We start from the raw sequence: 14,451 nt of genomic DNA on the forward strand, positions 1-14,451 counted from the left end.
GTACTTGTGTGAAACGTCATCAGTCTCTGCCCAAGTACTGTTCCAATTCAAAATTCACATCTAGCCAAGAACAGTTCAAATCCTTGGATGTGTTCTTGATCCGCCCCTTTTATCGAGGATGCATCGAGAGGTGACTTGTGCGGACTTGAGACAGCCAGGTATCCCAGACTGCATCGCGCACTAACTAACAAGCGTCAGTAGTAAAGCAGAAAACCTGTGTAATTTAAACATATTACTGTTATTATGCCATGATATGTAGAATTAAAAGTGTTCAGGCATGTAGGAATGTACTGGTTTAAAGCTCAAATTTGTGGTTTATTGATAAAAAGAAGCACCTATTTGGAGTTGTGAGATCCAGGCAATCACCGGGCGCTCAGCGCTCATGTACCCCACCGAGAACAGCCTAACCTCAGCTAATCCTTCTGACGTTTGGCTCTGACGCTGGTTGGTTTGGTTGATGCTGGCCCTGATGTCTCTGTAGTGGTTAAAGATAATATAATTCATCTTTTGTAAATCTAATGGGTGATCTTTGGTCTCATAAATCTATAATTTGTTAAACTAAAAGTTTAATCTCATAACTTTATATAGTTAGGCATTATAGTTTACTGTTGTAGCCTACTAGAGCGCTGGTTTTGTATGTTTGACTGAATTGTTTGGTTTATTTTTTATAGTAGCTTCTTATACCTTTTGCTTATACTTTTATAATGAGTATTTGGATATTGTTGGCCATTAAAACTGAAATTTAACAAAAAGAGTCAGGGGTGTGTATTATATTTGCAGACTATATGCATACAGCCACATATGTTTAATATTTTTAAAATGGAAATGAAAAGAGGAAGAACTGCTTTATAGTTCGTTTGGTAATAACTATCCATGCAGTGAAGACTGTAACACTCTGCCTAAATAAGGCAGGCTACGCAAATAAAGTTTGTTCTTTTCCCTCCTAAAACTGTTTGAATGAGTGCAGATACAACAAATAACCACAAAACACAGAATAAATGCCAACCCAGAGTGTATTATACAAGATGAAACAGAAAAGCAATATATAAAAATGTATACAGTGGTGTGAAAGTGTTTGCCCCCTTCCTGATTTTTTTTTATTTTTTTGCATGTTTGTCACACTTTAATGTTTAAGATCATCAAACTAATTTAAATATGAATCAAAGATAACACAAGTAAGCACAACATGTAGTTTTTATTATGAAGGGAAAACAAAATCCAAACCCACATGGCCCTGTGTGAAAAAGTGCATGCCCCCGCTGTTAAAACATAACTTAACTGTGGTTTATCACACATGAGTTCAGTTTCTCTAGCCACATCCAGGCCTGATTCCTGACAAAAGTGAAGTAGACCAAAAATCCTCAAAAGCTACACATCATGTTGCGATCCAAAGAAATTCAGGAACAAATGTGAAAGAAAGTAATTGAGATCTATCAGTCAAAGGTTATAAAGCCATTTCTAAAGCGTTGGGACTCCAGCGAACCACAGTGAGAGCCATTATCCACAAATGGTGAAAACATGGAACAGTGGTGAACCTTCCCAGGAGTGGCCGGCCGACCAAGATTAGCCCAAGAGCACAGCGACGACTCATCCAAGAGGTCACAAATCACCCCACAACAACATTCAAAGAACTGCAGACCTCACTTGCCTCAGTTAAGGTCAGTGTTCATGACTCCACCATGAGAAAGGTACTGGGCAAAAATGGCCTGCATGGCAGAGTTACAAGACAAAACCGCTGCTGAGCAAAAAGAACATAAAGGCTCGTCTCAGTTTTGCCAGAAAAACTTCTTGATGATCCCCAAGACTTTTGGGAAAATACTAACGAGACAAAAGTTGAACTTTTTGGAAGGCGTGTGTCCCATTACGTCTGGCATAAAAGTAACACAGCATATCAGAAAAAGAACATCATACCAACAGTAAAATATGGTGGTGGTAGTGTGATGGTCTGGGGCTGTTTTGCTGCTTAAGGACCTGGAAGACTTGCTGTGATAAAAGGAACCATGAATTCTGCTGTCTACCAAAAAATCCTGAAGGACAATGTCCAGCCATCTGTTTGTGACCTCAAGCTGAAGCGAACTTGGGTTCTGCGGCAGGACAATGATCCAAAACACACCAGCAAGTCCACCTCTGAATGGCTGGAAAAAAAACAAAATGAAGACTTTGGAGTGGCCTAGTCAAAGTCCTGACCTCAGTCCTATTGAGATGCTGTGGCATGACCTTAAAAAGGCAGTTCATGCTCGAAAACCCTCCAATGTGGCTGAATTACAACAGTTCTGCAAAGATGAGTGGGCTAAAAATCCTCCACAGCGCTGTAACAGACTCATTGCAAGTTATCACAAACGCTTGATTGCAGTTGTTGCTGCTAAGGGTGGCCCAACCAGTTATTAGGTTTAGGGGTCAAGCACTTTTTCACACAGGGCCATGAGGGTTTGGATTTTGCTTTCCCTTCATAATAAAAACCTTCATTTAAATACTGCATGTTGTGTTTGTGTTATCTTTGATTAATACTTATATTTGTTTGATGATCTAAAACATTAAATTAAAAAAAAAAAATTAAAAAATCAGGAAGGGGGCAAGTACGTTTTTCACACCACTGTATGTGTGTGTGCAAGATTGTCCTTTTAAGTCGTTTTGAGTTTGGGAGCATGTTGAGGAACAGCACTGTCCTGTGACGAAGTCCAAGGCAAAATAATTCCACCAGATTGGATATTTCCACAAGGATAAAAAAACAGTTACAGACAAAAACAGGGAGTGAGAATGGCGCAATCGCGTTTAATTATCCAAAGAGAGTATTTTGAGTGTTGCTCCAGAACGCCGGTAAATCCCCTTCTTTTATGGGAAATGATTACATGATTACATTATAGGGATTCCCTGATGCGTTGTGGCGGAACTATCGCGAGACAAAAAAATGGAACACAAACACTTGACGGGGCAACAGAAAGACAGGGGAACACATTTATTCCCAGACAGCTGACATATATAATAAATCCCTAATAAAGTGTCCATAATAACACTTCAGATTAACCGCGTTAAATACATCAGTTTTAGATGGGATGTCTCAGCACACAGTGTAATTTATTGGCCCTGTTTTGCTCTTTACTTCAGCTGGTACTCCCACTTGGGCATTCGCTTGGACCTGGAAAGAGCATGGACACACAAGTCATAGTGACTCCTTAAAATAGTTTAAAACAGATCATAAATGCATTCATTCATTCATTCAAGTGTAGGGAGATTTAGAAGTACTAGAAAGTTAAATGCCCTCTCTGAGCAGTGGCAGCTAATAGCGTCAGCGTTCACTCGTAAGTCATGGATTTCTCCTTTGTTGAATGAAGAAACGATGACAAACTTGCATGGTTAGTGTGACTCTTGTAGTAGGGAAGAGTTCTTTCTCTCTTCTAGGTAGGCACATGGGGTGCAGGTTGAGGCCTGGCCATGGAGCACCCAGCAGATGTGGAGTGTTGGCCGGAGGAGGCAAGAGAGAGGAAGGGGGAGCTGTGTGTCACTATTTAAAGTCTGGGAGAAGTTACACCTCTTAGGGTCAACCTGATCAATAAGTAAATTCCTCTGTGGGGGAGTTTATGGCTCTTGTTTTTAAGCATGATTAAACTGGGCCTGGGATTGTGTTCATTTATACTCCAGTTAATACAGCAAACACAAACTGCATCCTATGAGGAAGTTATACATGAAAGTGTAAGTCATGAAATGAGCATTAATTTGACTGGATACACATATGTGTCAGTACAATATATATGAGGTTACATGAACTAGTAGTTCGCACATAAGTCATGCATAAAACAAAATACAAAAAAAAGACACTTTACAAGACAGTTATAATTATATGCTCAATGTCCTGGGGTGCATGTTCATTTATAGAACAGTTTGTCTATAAATTGAGGCGTGGCCTCAATTTTCCCTATGGCCTAGTGATTCAAAGTTAGTTTAATGGCTACAAAAACGACTGGTTTGGACTACAACGAGCTTCTTCCCGGGTTGGTGACATCATAAACCCTGTTAAACACGCCCCTGGGAACACGCAACAAAGTGGCCAAGGCCATATGGCATAGCATATGGAAGCAGAAGAGTTGTGTACACCGGACACGAGCGGCGCAACAAAAGATATAGAACCCATTATAATCTGTGATATTTTCTACACTGGATGCGGCGCTGAAGACAGCTTCCAGAATGTACATGAGTTCAATGCTGGATTTGCACAAAGGCTTTTAATAAAAGATGGAGCAGTTCCCACTTTAAAAGCAGAAGCTTCTGTTTATTGGCCCAAACTGTATGTTTTATTGTTTGTACATGTCTTTTAAACGTATAGTTCTGTTGCTATTTTTGGTTGCATCAAGGACGTAAACAAAGACCAACATGTTTTTGCTTAGCTAGCCAGTTAGCTAAATTCTACAAATACCAACAAACTTCTCTGTTCATAGACAAACAGTTGTTCATACTATAAATTAAATGCTACCTTTACAAAAATGCTACTGCTCAGTCATGCATTCGGCTATAGTATAGCTTTAGTCAGGATAAAACTGTATATTGAAAGCTAACAAACAGCAGTGACAGCATCTAAACACTTTGACACAAATGCTAAGTCAAGTCAAGTCACCTTTATTTATATAGCGCTTTTTACAATGCAGATTGTGTCAAAGCAGCTTTACATTGATAACTGGTACATAATTTTGGCTGCATGGCAGCTCATAAGGAATAGTGTCAGTGCAGGCAGATCAGAAGCACTGTTGAATATCAAATGTCAAGTCAAATGTCAAGTGTCCCCAACTAAGCAAGCCAAAGGCGACAGCGGCAAGGAACCCAAACTCCAACAGGTGACATCAGGTGGCAAACAAGTGGCAAATAGGTGTTAAATGGAGAAAAAAACCTTGGGAGAAACCAGGCTTAGTCGAGGGGCCAGTTCTCCTCTGGCGAACAGTGCTTTGTTATGAATCAGGTTGCTATCATAAGTCTTATAGGATCGCAGCAATCAAAGTATTTATTTCAGTTCCATCCAGTTGAGGATCGTATTCATCACGCCGGTATGGACGGTTTGTTGAGGAACTGTGCTACTGGCTGTCGTGTCCCTGAGGCCTTCACAATGGACGATTTAGTTGACTTGATCTCTGTTGATACTTCAGGGCTCGTGTCCAGTTGAGGATCGTATTCATCACGCCGGTATGGACGGTCTGTTGAGGAACTGTGCTACTGGCTGTTGTGTTGATGATGTCTTCACAATGGATGAGCTAAATGAAATGCCATTCATAAATGTCCTTTAAAAGCAGTGATTGCAGAGGTTCTGCTCACATGTTTTAAAAAAATTTAACATTTTTGATAAGTTCAAAAGCAGAGGTGGGACAAAGTCATTGTTATGCAAGTCACAAGTAAGTCTCAAGTCTTTGCCCTCGAGTCCCGAGTCAAGTCGAGTCAAAGATGAGGCAAGTCCCGAGTCGAGTCAAAAGTCAAAGCCAACAAGTCTCAAGTCGAGTCCAAAGTCCAACCATTTTAGTTTCGAGTCATTTCAAGTCCTCTTACCACAGAAATAAAATTTATACTAATCATGTATGTCTGTAAGATTTGTATTTATTTAAACCTCTTTTTATACAATGACATTAATCAAATACAGTAAAAAACAAAACATTTACATTTTCACAAAAAATGCTTGTATTTTAACTGCATATTGCACTAGAACAATGCACAGCAGATTCAGTCCTGTATTGTATTGACCTCATATTGCAAAACAGTTTAACTTTCAAATAGACATGGGTCCTTTTAGCCTAAACTTAGGGCTAACTTAAACATGTCATCAATAAAATAAGGTGACCAGATTTCTGAAATGGAAACCGGGGACATTTCCTATTTGAGTGGTCAAAATATCACCAAAATCTCATTTGTTATTAACTATTAATAAAAAACGGGGACAATACATTTTGGAAGGTTTTTGTTTTTTAATTGTTCACTGTAAACCCTAATAAGTTGAGACTACTCAAATGATTTGAGGAAAGTGATTCCCTCAGTTCAATTGAGTAATGGGGTAATGTGGTCTTTTCACTGAATTAACTTAAATAGTTAAGTACAGATAATTTGAAAGGTAAATATGGGTTCCCTATATCATTACATTAGTAATAATTATTAATTAATTTTATTATTAGGATTTTTGGTCTGGTTTTAATACAATTCACCAAAAAACTATTACACTACTAACCAGGCCTAACTAAAAAAAAGTATTACACTATTTTGAAAAATCACATTACAAAATTAAAACAACATAAATATGAGATAAGATAAATAAAATGGCATTTAACAAATATTTTTAACATTTATTATTGAATGTAATATTTTCATTTTCATGAGCTGTACAGAAATTACAACTTTTTAAACGTTTAACTATTATTTTGCATTTTAGACTCATTTTAAACACTAAGTAAGTTGCAAGTGTATTATTATTTTATTATAATTGTTTTATTTATTCATATCTGAGTGTACCTTCACCTCGTGATACAGTTAAGACGTGTGTGGAAATTGCTGCTTTGTGACTGAGGACGTTTAAATTGTCCAAAACAATCCAGCACCCTGTTGAAGCCCTGTTATAAAACACAAAACCGTATTACTTTAACATGAATAGTTAGTATGTTACTACCTTAAAAGTTGAAACCAATAGCGATGTTTCTTTTGATAATTGATGATTATGGCGCTCTGCTCTGGTCCAGGTTACGTTCTTCATGAAGTAACGGGCGCGCGCGCGACCAAGTGTAGCAGTGACAGTGTAGCTGCACGGCCCCCTCTGTTGGTGAATATAATTACTACACGATTGCTCCGATAACCAACAGGCTGCTGTGTGTTGGTCGGGCTTTTTTGCAATGTATTTGCGGATTATTTTGAACGAGCTATAAAACGGGGACATTTCCGGGGACTGCTCAATGTGCCTGCTTAGATGCTGTCGAATCAAACCAACGTGGGACTACAGTGATTGGATGTGGTGCAGGCAGCGCGCGTGCTCTCTGCATGCATACAGGTGGTGCACATTTTTTTCACAGATGCAGATATCTGTGAAAAAAAATTTTTCCACAGGTTTTCATGGGAAGTAGCAAGTCTTCTCGAGTCAAAAGGCGCAAGTCCAAGTGAAGTCACGAGTCATTGATGTTAAAGTCCAAGTCGAGTTGCAAGTCTTTGTACATTTTGTCGAGTCGAGTCTGAAGTCATCAAATTCATGACTCGAGTCTGACTCGAGTCCAAGTCACATGACTCGAGTCCACACCTCTGTTCAAAAGACCCTCGAAGAGTTACTTATGACATGTTCTGGCCGACACACTGCTTATGCTGGGTTCACACTAAACGATTTTAGCCCAGTTTTCAGCTCGCCATGTTTTTCAGAGGGGAATCACAGCTCACTCATGTGACAGATCGTGTAGAGTGAACTGCTTAAAACTAGATATTTAGCATGTTTAATATCTGGACCTGTCGGAGTCTAAATCCTGTGTTGGGTATCGTTTTAATTTTAGCGATTTCGATTCCACTTATCGATTCCCAGTTTCGATTCCAATGTAGTAAAAAAACAACAAACAACAAAAGTCAAACATTAATATATCAAACATGTTTAACATGTTTATTTTCTGTGCCATTAGTTTCAGCTCAAATAACAAACAAAAACCAGCACTGCCACTGGGCTACATAAGAACTGAGCTGCTCAGCTACACATGCTCAAAAAATGTAACGTAAATTTCGTAATTTAACTTTAATTTAAGTTGTACTTCGGGTTGAGTGCCGTGTGCAGAAGCACCCCCTTTTAAATTGACGGAATTCCGTTGCCTTCCATCTCTCAAGCTCATCCAGGCCTCGAGGGGTGCAAGAAAAGATGGAGGGTATTTGACTACGGATTTGAAGCAGCCTAGAGCTCACTTGTTGTTTTGGTAAGCGGAGAGCCTGACTCTTCTTTCTCCACAGGTCCAACAGAGAAGAAGCCTCTTCATCACCCCCAAGCATGCCTGATGCATGTAATCGATTGAGAAGCTTTTTATCATGTCAATGGGCAGCTGGATAAGTGGAGTATTGCCATTGTGATGCTCAGGCTGAACTTGGCTCCTAAATGAAGCATCTGTGCGTAAGGTGATGTTTTCTGTGGTTGGATATGTTACTTTACTAAACCATTGACCTTTCTGGTCACATTTATTACAGCCATAGTACCCAGAGCACAGCTTTGTGCTCGTATAAAGGCTTTTGCTGGAGCATCACACACAATGCAGAGAACACTGATAGTGAAATTTCTCTCCCTATACTGAAGGCCACTAGATCTTTGAGGTCTGCTATAACAGAATCTAGGAAGGTCATATTGGTGGGTTTCTTGTTTCCGCATGTTAACTTTGCTGGAAAAACGATGATGGGCTTGAGGTGGATAGCACAGAGCACAGGCCACATAACTTTAACTGAGCTCTTGAACAATGGCAGGCCATCAATACTGAATGACACATTAATTGTGTCATGGTCCAGAATCTCTTCAGCAGGGTACTTCTCCAGGTTGTTCAGCAACTGTTGACGCAGTGGGTAATGCAAATACTCCATGCCACATTTCTGCATTGTGGGTATTTGCCTAGGTGTTTTCAGCAGACTTCGAGCAGAGGATGGAAGATGAGTATGGCCATGTTTCTGTAAAATCTTCAACAGATTGTCAACGGCATTGTTCTTTACTTGGAACTGAGAAGTCCAGGAGGCCAGGTCTGTTGCCAGGGATAAGCTGGCCATGCTGTCTTTCTGGTCAGATGCATCATCTTTATTATACGGTCCATGATTTCCTCCAAGTCATCCTCCCAGTCAGTTTCTTCCAAAGGACAGAATGCTTCAGAGGGCATTGGAGATGTTCATTTTGTCCTCCATGGAACGTAAGGTATCACCTGCATCCCATTGACCTTCTGTGACTGTTTCAGTGTGATATTCCAGAGTATCCAATGCAGTGCTATTTTTTGAAGATATCTTTTGAAGAACACGTTTAGGTCCTCTCCAAGATCTTAGACGGGCTACAAGCTCAGGTAGGACAACCTATTTTTTTTTAAAAAATTGGTGAAAAAAGTGTCTCCCAAAGTTCTACGTCAGGCATGACACGCACAATTGCTAGGCTTTTGGTCGTCCAAACAACAAAGTCACAGAACTGTGACTCAGTGACAAAGATCTGAGTTTGTACCTGTTTGTAGTACTTGTGGGTCTGCTTCAACTCCATCCTTCCTTCTGTGAACTGCAGACAAAACTCCTTGTCAGTACATGCCTGCAGAATGTTATGGTCCTAGTGCTTAAAAGGGCATTTAATCTCCACACATCCTTTCCCGCAACATGCACAATGCACAAGTGCATCAGGAGTTGCACCTATTTCAGGGAAAGAAGGGTTGATTATGAATCCACAGTGTTCCACTTTCATGTCCCTGTGCCGCAGCTCTGTCTGTGTGATGTAGGAGGCCCTTGCCGTATCCTCTTTTTCTCTCCCCCATTTAATGGCCTCTGGGCCATTGTCAGTCTGTCTCAGTGAAGGTTTCTGTGGATAGCACACCTTCTCCACAGTTGACTTTGCTGGTCTGGTTATGGAGGTGGAGACAACAGCGAGTATGATGGAGGCGGTTATCCTTCCAGCCCGTGTGCTGTGCCATATTTCTGACTTGTGCTGCTGTCTTGTGTTCTTTTCCAGTGCAGCTGCCTCTGTGGCTGTCACTGCCACAAGGTGTGTCAGGCCCTCACAGTGTTGAAGCAGGACAGACAAGTCACAGCTATCCATTCGTGGATCGCGAAGACGCAGCAGTGACTTCGGCAGGACACATGGCTGAATGGGATCAGCATAGAGGTGGCAGAATTCCTCCATTACAGAGCACAGTCCGGACCTGTGTGCATGCATGAGTTCTGTGAGGGGTTTTAAATCGGCAAGTGTTTTCTGTGGTAAACATGTGCCACCTGAGCGGGTCCGGATCTTGGGTGCTGTGCTGGTGTCTCTACAGACTGACTGATCAAGTGCCTTTTTTTCGGGCTGAGCTTGTTGTAAAGTCAATATTATGTCCAGGCACTCCCTGCACTTTGGTTATATTGGAGGGCATCACCCAGTATGCTTCAACATCTGTTGGAGTCACATTTCCACGTAGACGCACAGCTGTATCTATCTTGTACAGGAGGGCTGCCACATGTGCGCACTTCTCTGCAACACCAGCCATACAAGTGGAGTGAGCGCTTTCCACTTCCCCACATGCTGTAAGTATGACCCATGGCTGTAGGGGCTTCTGGTTGAGTCGCATGGAGTGATTCACCTAAGACAATAAAAACATTATTAATAGCTTGTAGAGAAATACAAAACAGTACTAGCAAGACACATTTAGCTATCTGATGCATGCAGCCAATCAGGGATAGGAAGTGGGCTGGGGATGGATGGCCTTACCTGCATACTACACTGATTTGTCCACAACACCAGTAAACTCACTCCCTTCATACATACAACACACTGCCCCATTCATCCCTCCCCTCTATCTTAATGCAGCCCTTATCATGCGTGTCTCAGGCTGTACCAACAAAATGTCTTAAGCCTTGTATTTTTTAAATAAGTTATATTAATAAAGTAAATGCACAGAACCAGTTTATTTGTAGTGTACTGACAATAGTTTTATATAATTATTTATTAATTAAATTAATCAAAAGACGAAAAGGCCTTGAGATGTGTTTGGTAACTGTACCTGAATGAATTTTAAATTAATTTGGTATATTTCAGATCAATATATTTGTTTTTCTTAACATTTTAATTAACACTAACTTTCTTCTCATCTTAATTATAAATTTATTTCTTTATAAAATAATACTACCATTAAAACACATTTTCTTTTTTTAATCTAAGTGTAACTTAAAAATAAACAGATTAGAGCTCTGTGTGTGCGTGTGAGTGTGAGAGAGAAAGTGAGAGAGAGAGAGATTTTGGTTGGATGACAGTTGTAGGTTACAGTTTGACAAAAGCACAGATGTTGTGTTTTATTGCGAGTGTACAAATATAATTAAACACTTTGCAGTTTGAATGATATCCTGTATGAACAAAATGACGGAGTATGTTTTTACGATTCCAATGTTCGATCGCGCCCGCGCCTCCCTCTCTCTCTCACACACACACACACACACGCTGGTTTGTTGAATTCTGACTGCAGATAGATGAGAGAGAGAGTGTGGTGCTTAAAACATTAGCATACCTTTGAGCGGACGACAGTTTTCTGCCCCACTTTTACAATCTCCAGGTCCTGGACCCATCCATCTGTGAAAAAGACCTGGGCCTGCTGCAGCGACTTGAAGTTGCTGAAAACTTTGTGTGTGTATGCACTAACACTTAAAATCATGTACTTATATATATATATATATGGATGCTGGAAGTTTGGCAACAGTTTGACGTCCCTTGACCAGTCGCTCTGCTCGTAAGGATCTAGTCCTTTGATTACCTTTATTTTTTCGTCGTATCTAGTCCTTGCGTCAGGATTTAGTTTTTGGCGATATGGTCCTAAAATATTTTCTTTAGCCCGCTGCATTTTGTCGGATAGTATTTTGTTTTTCACGGTAATTGTTAATTATTTTCATGCCAGAACATGTAAACTGGCCAAACATACCCATAATTCTTTGCGTTCTGATGACGTTGCCGCCCAGTTGGTCACATGTCTTAGTGATCTCTATTATACAGTTCAATGTACTGTACCTTTATAATAATTAAATAATTAAATAAATTTATATTCTTCACAGAATATGAGTCAAGGCCAAAGTGTCTGAGTTTTAACAAATAATTAATCATATTATTTTTCTTTTGAAAAAAAATGAAAACGGGTCAAACAGACCCGAACAACATACATAAGTGGCATCACGTTTTTACATGTGGGTAACATAGCTGCGAGAGGTCAAGCAGATTGACAAGAGATTGAGGGGGTCGTGTTCGCTCTTTCAGCCCCCCACCATTTAAACTTGTTCATCCTCAAAGGTAGGTAATGAATAGGCTTATACGTAGTGATATATACATATACTAACGGAACCTGAATAAAAAAGTTAGTTAGCGCCGTCTACGCCATCATTCGTTAATTATTTATCACCATAAATTTATAGGGATGTGTCCAATGACATAGGGGTTTATTGGGAATTATATTAGCCACCGCATTTAACATTAGCTGCAGTTGGCGGCAATATGCTAATCGAGGTCAGAATAATATGATAAATTGAAAACTTTAGGAGCTACAGTAAGAAAAGTGGTAAAATCATTCACACAAAAATGCAATGCCTAGATGAAAACAGAGATCAACTTGGAGCTATATGAAACTATGGAGTATAGGTAATTGTTGCATAGAATCTCTAGTTGGGCTGTGCGATATGGACTAAAAGTCATATATAGATATTTTTCCATGTCTGGATAATTTCATACGTCTATTATTAATGGCCCGCGGTAAATCGCTCTCCCACCACTCACTCATACTACAAATCCCACAATGCACTGCAACTGATGACACACAGGTCATCAAAACGAATTGGCGGCTCAAGGGCAGAAATTTATTGTCATTTAAAATAAACTACATCGACATTAACGATATCTTGTGCTGTATCGTGTTTAAAAATGTAAAACACACATGAAGTGTTGATATCTGACACCTGCCTACTGATAATGCTGAAATAGGCCAAATTACAAACATTTATAATGTAACACCTAATAAGGCAGATCCTTTGTCTCTTTGGTTATTAAATCTTTATTGTTTTTTATTCTAGTTTTAAGATGCCATGAGGGTCAACAATAACAACATTTGTTGGTTGCAAAGCAGCTATTGGTGTGGCCACCAAGACCTGCAAATATTGCCAATCAGTGCAGCCAAGAAAGCAAAGACTGGCAAAAAAACTTCAGAAATTTGAGGACAGAAAGGAGACGTGGTTAAAAAACCAAAACAAAAACCAAACCACCTCTCATGTTTATTGATGAGGCATCTGTCTTGGTATGTGTTTAACGTCTGTAGCCCACAATGTTTAAGACATTTATAATTGCTTATATTTCTGTATATATTACATAATATATATCTTTATTTTCAGGTGGAAAAGTTAAACACATTGGGGTACAAGGCCATAGTCTTTACTGGAAAGAAAACCAAAAAGCAGTAAACCTGGTCCGCACAAGTCCTCCAGCCAAAATGGCAGCTGTCAGACCATTCTGAAAAATGCCTTGACAGGATGAAGGCTCTCTTTGAACTGTTAATTAATGGTAAGTGTGTGCGATTATTTAAAATCTTACTCCATAGTCAACATAAAAATAAATAGGACACAGCAATTACAGTTGGGCATTTTCTTGGTACTGCTGTCACAGGGCAAACCACAATGGGCCAAAAATAGCTATTCATCTGTTGCTTCATCAAATTTGGTCTTTGTTTTATCCAATAGGTGTTTCTTTTAGAGCTGCAATAATTAATTGATATTTGAGATTATTAATATATATATATATATATATATATGCCTCCTTGTTAAGGTTTTGGATGTCTGTTGCTACACATTCGGCCAATGTATTAAATATTAGGCATTGCTTACAATATTATTGTTATTTATATTTGTTTGTTTCTAAGAAATGCATTATACTGTATGGCCAGAGATGTACAGTTAGATATGTGTGTGTGGCTGTTTACGAGAAGGAGGAGCAGAGCTGGACTGCAGCACACAGAAGTGTGTGTGGTTCTATGTGTGTGTGCTCAAGGACATGGAGAACTGTGGTTCTACTCCTAGAACCTTATAAGGACACCAGCCATCTTGGCTGAGTTTACTGGAGTCCAAGGACACAAAAGCCAGACAGCTTGCACCTGTGAGGCCTTGAGAAGTGTCTGGAAACTTTGGGAAAGTTACAACGTATGTCAATCAAGAAGATAACGTAACGTCTGTGATAAACAACATGAGTATAAAAGACGGATGAGTTGATTGCCTCTTCGGATACTGATACTAGAAGCCCAGAGCTGAGGACAAGAAACCCCAAGCTGAAGATGGGAAGCCCAGAGCTGACTACACCTTTGACTCAAGAGTGATTACTGTATTTTATACTTTAATGATTAAGTTTTATTTGCCTTTACATTTTTGTTTATTATAAAAGAAAAGTAACCAATTAAAAGAAATTTAATTGATTACAAAAGCTGCCTACCTTGATTATATATTTACTTATAGCTTGATTTATAGTGTTCTAAGACTTTGAACAAGAACGTACCACAGAGGAGTCTTCTGACCAAATTGTAAGTCATTTAAAATGCTTATAATTTAGGCCAGACTCGACTTACTTTACCTAACCTGAGAATAATAAATAATAAGGTTAAAAGGTGTTAAGATCAAAATTCACACACCAAAACATGGCGCCCAACGTGGGGCATTGATCCATCGACCCCTGGCCACGGTCGATCGAGCAATGCTTTCCCATTCGCTTCCGCACTTGTGCGTCTGAGTTTTAGATGTAAAAACTTGGAA

The 14,451-nt window shown here is 39.6% G+C and overlaps 1 protein-coding gene across 1 annotated transcript in view; it reads left to right on the forward strand.

Moving 5' to 3' along the window:
- LOC125243939 (gastrula zinc finger protein XlCGF57.1-like) overlaps positions 1-14,451 on the forward strand; it is an 848,513-nt gene that overhangs the window by 209,972 nt on the left and 624,090 nt on the right. The gene's annotated exons all lie outside the window — the stretch shown is intronic.

Source organism: Megalobrama amblycephala, linkage group LG1 (genome assembly GCF_018812025.1).
Source record: "Megalobrama amblycephala isolate DHTTF-2021 linkage group LG1, ASM1881202v1, whole genome shotgun sequence".
In the NCBI taxonomy this organism is placed as follows: Eukaryota; Metazoa; Chordata; class Actinopteri; order Cypriniformes; family Xenocyprididae; genus Megalobrama; species Megalobrama amblycephala.